This window comes from Alosa sapidissima, chromosome 21, assembly GCF_018492685.1.
Source record: "Alosa sapidissima isolate fAloSap1 chromosome 21, fAloSap1.pri, whole genome shotgun sequence".
Lineage (NCBI taxonomy): Eukaryota > Metazoa > Chordata > Actinopteri > Clupeiformes > Clupeidae > Alosa > Alosa sapidissima.
Genome location: NC_055977.1, coordinates 21,191,174 through 21,198,673, shown reverse-complemented (window position 1 = coordinate 21,198,673; position 7,500 = coordinate 21,191,174). Strand labels below are relative to the sequence as shown.

The following is a 7,500-nucleotide window of genomic DNA, read 5'->3' as shown; positions in this document are numbered from 1 at the left end:
ATAGTCACTCTCTCTCTCTCTATCTCTCTCTCACACACACACACACACACACACACACACACACACAACCTGTCCAACCCACTCGAGCTCTGTCGCTCCCAGCACAGTGAAGCTGTCCGCTGCGATGCGAGTCAGTGTGTGTGTCGGGGCAATAATGGCCCCAGCAGCAGCTCTCCCGCCCCTCCACCCCAGGTACCCCCCCCCCCCCCCCCCCTCCACCCCCCCTCAGTCTGCCCAGCCCCATTTAGACCCAAACAGAGACACGGCTGATGGCTACCACTGCCAGGTTGCCTTTTTGAATGACAACGGCACACGGTTAAAGCAGACAGGTGAGACTGAATCCCCAGAGTCCTGCTTCAATGTCTGTTATTCATCCCCCTCTTCACTCTCTTTCTCTCTGTTTGTCTTTGTCGTTCGGTTTCTCTCTTTTTACTATTTCTCTCTCTCTCTTTCTCTCTCTCTCTCTCTTTCTCTCTCTCTCCCGGGAGGTAAGACTTCCCCACGGAGCTTGCCGTCTCTATTGTCTAGGAAGCTCTTTCATCATGGTTGGAGCTGCGGCAATGAATACGTCAGTCGCACCGAGCGAGATTTCTTTGCTAGGGGTCATTTCATGGCACATGTGCGAGTGGGAATGAGAAAAGACCAAAAGTCTCTAAATCTGTCTAATTGTGCCTGTCTGTGAATACCTGCCAGTTAAGACACCTCACATGACTGCATGTGTATGTGAGTGAGTTAGTATGTGTGTGTGTGTGTGTGTGTGTGTGTGTGTGTGTCTGAGAGTAATACAATCTGTACTGCTATTCCACTGTAGACTGAGAGAGAGAGGGAGGGAGAGAGATAGATAGATAGAGAAAGATGGAGACTGTAGGACAGGGAGAGAGAGAGACAGAGCGAGGGAGAGAGCAAAAAAAAGAGGAGAGAGCAAGAAAGAGAGAGAGAGAGAGAGTGGTGAACACACTTGAAGAGAGTGTGTATGTGGCTAATATTTGCAAGTGCTCAGTGGTGTTCTCTGGAGCCTGTAACTCTATGTACTGTCCGTTAGTGCTCTGCTGAGTGAGGGCATTACAAGGTTGACAATAGTGTTCATGTATTAATTCCTTTGCCCCAGTCCAGAGAGCTGGTAGCAGGTGCTTGGCTGCCCTGTCCACCGTGGAGCATTGAGGGTCCAGGTCATCTCACTGGCTTCTGCTGATCCCTGGCACTGCAAAGACCGTCTGTGGCAGCAGGCGAGAGCGCAGAGGCCAAATGCTGCTGGACAGGCCCCTTCACACACACACACACACACACACACACACAAAAGTGCACTTCACACCTACACACACAAATTGTCCGTGCACTCACTCACACACACGTTATTGAGAAATGGCAGTGGCTCCAGCAACCACACTGTGAATACCACATGACCTTCTGCCACAGTGATTGGGGATGCTCTTCAGGTTAGACGTAACCTTGCAGTCAGTGTGTAAGTGTGTGTGTGTGTGTGTGTGTGTGTGTCTGTGTGTGTGTGTGTATGTGTGTGCGCGAGAGAGAGAGAGAAAGAGCTAGAGGGAGGGTATGCACATGTGTGTGCAACATCACCGAGGTGTACAAGACACTGTGCACGATTGCACTAATGCGTAAGTGCATAACTCTGCTTGACATGTGACTTATCAGACAATCAAAAACACTGACAAGTTTACAGTGTGTGATAAAAAGAATAATAAAAAATATGGCATTGATTTGTTTTTCAGAGGTGGAATAGCCGAGGGAGAGAAAGAGAGCGCGAAATGAAATTCATCTGAGTGATGGGTGAGACGTGTTTGAGCTCACGCCCCACCCTGGGCCACTATCTAGCAGGAGCACGTCTCCGCAGCCAGCTTTAATCTGGCCTATCAGCGGGCACACTGCCGCGAGGAGCGCTATCTGGCAGGATGTCCCCTGCTCTCCCTGTCTAATCAGCAGCATCAGCATCCGCACTGGACTGGGGCAGCGGCTGCCTCACGTATACAAAAGTGCACACACACACACACACACACACACACACACACACACACACACACACACACAAACACACACACACACACACACACACACACACACACAGTGACTAACCCTCCCCACCCACACACACACACACACACACACACACACACACACACACACACACAGCGTCTCATTCTCATGAACGAACACACAAACACCTCAAACGCATACATTAGTACCTAGAAAAGCACACACATGCCCACCTGTGTATAAATGTAACTACACAAACACAACACTTACACTGTTATAGCACAGAAATATTCACCAGTGCACACTCACACACACACACACACACAAACACACACACACACACACACACACACACACACACACACACACACACACACACACACACACACACCGCTGCAACTGTCATCCTCACTCAGTTGAAATAGAGTAGGGGGTGGAAAAAAAGAACCCCGGCACATGTCTTACTTTCCTTTTCTTTTTCTTTGTGCTGACTGTATCCCTCTCTCCCGACTGGGCAGGCCTGATAGAGGCCGGTATCATCATGTGGTTTTATCATCTCGTATTATCATTCATATTACCGCGGCCGACAGCAAGCTGCGGGGAGAGCGAGGTGGGCGCGCCGAGAAAAGACTCCCTCCGCTGGAGGAGGCGGATGAAGGGAAGGAGGGAGGGAGGGGGAGGCAATAGCCAAGTATCCAGAGAGATAAATACATATAGAGATGAGATGGCGTGAGAGAGAGAGAGAGAGAGAGAGAGAGAGAGGGAGAGAGAGAGAGAGAGGGAGAGAGAGAGAGAGAGAGAGAGAAAGAGAGACAAGGGGAGAGAGGGAGAGGGAATGAGAGGGAGAGAGAAAGAGAGAGATAGAGAGAGGGAGAGGGAGAGAAAGAGACAAGGGGAGAGAGAGGGAAAGAAAGGGAGAGAGAGAGAGAGGGAGAGAAAGAGACAAGGGGAGAGAAGTAGAGGAATTGAGAGACAGAGAGAGAGAAAGAAAGAGATAGAAAGAGAGGGAGAGGGAGAGAGGGGATAACAGACATGGATAAAGAGGGAAAAAGATATGGACAGAAATAAAAGGGAGCGGATGAGGCTCAAAATTGAAAACCCAAGATCAGACACCTGCGCACCTGACACATTTCCATCTGAAGCTCACAATTATGGCCTCCGCAGCTGTGTAAATCCCAACCAGCCGGTTCATCCACACATGTGTGTGTGTGTGTGTGTGTGTGTGTGTGTGTGTGTGTGTGTGTGTGTGTGTGTGTGTGTGTGTGTGTGTGTGTGCAAGACCACCCCAGTGTGTCTCAGCTCCACTCCATCACCATCATAATGTGACTGAAAAAAAGATGCTTATGAGTGGGTTGTGTATGTGAGTTTAGCTTTGTGACTTGTTGAGTGTACTGCTATAAGTTCATGTGTTGATGAATGTGCATATCAGCCAAGAAGAAGCTGAGACTTTGTGCGTCAGCCAGGAATAGATGAACAGGGCACGACCATGGATTTTAAAACAGTTGTATAACGATAACTGTTAATTGTGCAAAAATATGAGCACCCACACAGTTAATGTGCTGCGTTTATGCCAGATTTACTGCTCTGATATAAATCCACTCAGCTGTTACATGAGACACTGTAAATGGGGGCATAGTGAGGAGGGAGGCCGGAGCAGTCCAAATGAGATGGGACCCAATATTGCAGTGCTTTTGCTCGTGTACGTGTGTCTGTGTCTGTGTCTGTGTGCCTATCTCTCTCTGTGCGTGCGTGCGCGTGTGTGTGTGTGTGTGTGTGTGTGTGTGTGTGTGTGTGTGTGTGTGTGTGTGTCAGCTTTCGAGTGTGTGTGTGTGTGTGTGTGTGTGTGTGTGTGTGTGTGTGCATGTGTGTGTGTGTGCATGTGCGTGTGCGTGTGCGTGTGCGTGTGCGTGTGCGTGTGCGTGTGTGTGTGTGTGTGTGTGTGTACATCAGTAGAAATGCTGTTCCCCCCAGCAGCTGGAGAGATTCTCATTACTCTGATGAGGGACAAAGAAGAAAGGCAGATTTGGACAGTCTCAGAGATGGAGCGTAGTGTGTGTGTGTGTGTGTGTGTGTGTGTGTGTGTGTGTGTGTGTGAGGCACACTGTGCTGCCAGCCAGTGCCTCTCCTCATTTCCCCAGTAAGAGCGAAGCGAGGAAGAGGAAGGAGAGGAGGAGAGGGGGGAGAGAAGGCGCAGAGCGGAGAGGAGAGGAAGATGAGGAAGGGAGACGCAGAGAAGAAAGGCAGCCCCGCGGAGCTCAGAGGGGAAGGAGCAAAACCGCTGTCTGACAGTCTAGCTAGCGTTCACCAATCCCCAGAAAAAAGTGCAAAAGTGCACACACAGACACACACACACACAAACACACACACACAGAGTCAAACTCTAATGTGAGTTCATGAGAAGTTCATGAGAAGTTCACTGAAGTTGGTCTGAGCATTAGCGCATGAATGCGGGGGAGCGCTTAAGAAACAGAGTGAGAGCTCAAAGTAGACACTGACCCGGCTGCTCCTGTTGTCGTCTCCCTCTTTCATGCACAACACAGACACATGGCCACTGAGCTCAGACAAACATGGCTGCTGCTGGGCCTGCCTCTACCAGACTGGATGTGTGGGAAGGCGTCAGTGAGGAGAGGGGGGGGGGGGGGGGGCAGAGAGAAGGGCGGGGGGGAGCAGCAGTGTAGGACTTTTGACAGCTACTTTAGCGATCCTTCAAAAAACGTTATACGCCCTCCTTCAGGCAGCTGTCTGTCACTATATCTATCTACCTACCTGTGTGTGTGTGTGTGTGTGTGTGTGTGTGTGTGTGTGTGTGTGTGAGTGTGTGTGTGTGTGTGTGTGTGTGTGTGTCTGACAAAATCAGCATGCAGGGCAGGGTGAGAGACAGTTCAGCTCATCAACCCCCCTCAGGCTTCTCACGACACACACACACACACACACACACACACACACACTCACACACACACACACACACACACAGAGAGAGGGAGAGAGAGAGAGGGAGAGAGAGGGAGAGAGAGAGAGAGAGAGCTCTGACAGCAGTACAATAAAGAGCTCAACAGATGAATAAGAGAGAGGGGGGCTTGAGGAAATCATTTTCTTTTCTTTCCTCTCCTTTCATGCAGATAAAAGGGAGACAATTTTACCTCCTTCTGCCGCCGTCGTTTGAGTCACTGAGGAGGCTCAGGAGTAAAGCAGCGCAAAGCCCTGCCACATTACTCTTATGATGTGGTGTGTGTGTGTGTGTGTGTGTGTGTGTGTGTGTGTGTGTGTGTGTGTGTGTGTGTGTGTGTGTGTGTGTGTGTGTGTGTGTTTGTGTACGTGCTCTTTGAGTGAAACATGCTTCGAGGACACAGCCACACAATTAAAATGAATAGCAGTGTGGCTTGTTTTCCCTTCCCTTCCAAACTGTGGCAGACTGGGAGAAACGGAGGGAGCCAGTGATGGAACCAATTAGAAGTCTCCTCACCCCCAAATCAAAACCGCCTATTGGTTCATCTGAACCATAAATGCGTGGTGATAAGCAAATACTCTACTTACTACTCATGTTCTTATATTAACCAGAGAAGAACTTATAATACATTGTAGGATGTTCCATATTTAATTCCAAGAATGCTTTCCACACTCAGTACAAATTTCATTAACCCTTAAATCTTATCTAGATTGTGCCTTCTGAACTTTAACACGTCACCTCGGAGGCAGGAAAAATTGTAAAGAGAACCAACCATTCTGAGTTCTGGGATTCCATGCAGTTTTTAAGTCCTCTCTAACAAGAGCTTTGTTCTGACAAGAGTGAAAAAAGGACATTTTTTGGGCTTGAGATTCTGGCATCCTCCCACACACTCCCCATACACCTTATTCTTTGGCTCTATGGCTTCTGTGATCTCAATCTGTCATTACAGCAGCACACAACATACCAACAACCATTCATATTTACACACACACACACACACACACACCCACACACACACACACACACACACACACACACACACCACACACACACACACACACACACACCTCTCAGGCAAAGTGGACCCTTCTCTCTGTACCAAACCCCTTCTCTTTTGGCCACACACCCACTCACCCACTCGCACACAGACACACACACACACACACATACACACACACACACACGCACAGGGCTCAGAGAGTGGCCCTCTCCACAGGGACAGGGCCATCTAAGCCACCAGAATAAATCCTCTGAAGATATTGAAATGTCAATCCCCCTCCCCCTTGACCCCATCCTTATGCTTCCCTAAAACACACACACACACACACGACACACACACACACACACACACACACACACACACCAAGCCTAACACCTCCCCCACCACCACAGCTAACCAAAGCTCGAGGACATGTAACACACACGCACATGCACACACACACACACACACACACACACACACACACACACACAGGAGGCATAGCCTTAAGCTCACAGACACGCACTCACGGAATATACAGCACAGCACAGGCGTCACGCACACATGCTCATTAATACAAATGCACATTTATCTACCGTACATTGATGTACAAAGTATACATACATACATACATATATGCATCCAAAACACAATGCTTAATCAACTAAAAAAGGGTCCCCTAGGACGAGGGACAGATGAATCCCCTGTTTAAACATACATAAAGACACACATACACACACACACACACACACACACACACACACACACACACACACACACACACACACAATCTCCTTGTTCCTAAGCTGTGTTAGATACATAAACACACACAGTCTGTTTCCTGCCCCACCCCCTGACCCCTGCCCGTCTGGGCCTGTGGGGGGTCCACTTAAGCCCCCTACACAAAAAAGAAAAAAGAAAGTATCTTGTGGAAGGGAAAATGGCCTGGACTGGGGGTGTCCAGAGGTTGGCACGTGCCACGTGTGGGCAAAAAAGTCACGGGCACCCTGCTTCTGTGCAGCCCACAGAGACATGACATTTTCCACCCCCTGTGATGCCACCCCCCCCCCCCCCCCCCCCCCCCCCTTCCGCCCGCCCGCCCGTCCCAAACGGTCCTGCAATCTCATCCTCAGAGGCGCCGCCTCGCTACGCTAGCCCGCCTTAAAAATCCAGCCTGCCGACACTAGAGGCAGCCGTGCTAACAGGCTTAGCGCCAAGAGGAGACCCTCTGCTGTGGGTACTTATGAAAGAAAAAGAGAGTGGTGCGGGAGAAGGAGGGGGGAGAAACAGAGGGAGATAGACAAACAGAGAGAAAAAGACAAAAAGATAGCTAGACAGAGAGAGAGAAAGAGATGAGAGAGAGAGAGAGACGAGAGAGAGAGAGAGAGATGGGAGAAAAAAGAAAGAATGAGACAAAGTCAGGGAAACAGATAAACAGCAGGAGGGGCAGAGATAGAGAAAGAAGGAAGAGGGATAGACAGAGGCAGAGAAGGAAGAGAAAGAAGGAAGAGGCAGGAACGACAGAGGCAGAGAAGGAAAGGTAGACAGGAACAGAGAGAGAAAGATAGACAGAGTGAGGAAA

General features: G+C 49.5%; 1 protein-coding gene across 2 annotated transcripts in view; it reads right to left on the bottom strand.

Annotated features, from left to right (window-relative positions):
* The window catches only part of LOC121695971 (ephrin type-A receptor 7-like), a 111,837-nt gene that overhangs the window by 29,881 nt on the left and 74,456 nt on the right, over positions 1 to 7,500 (bottom strand). The window lies entirely within an intron of this gene.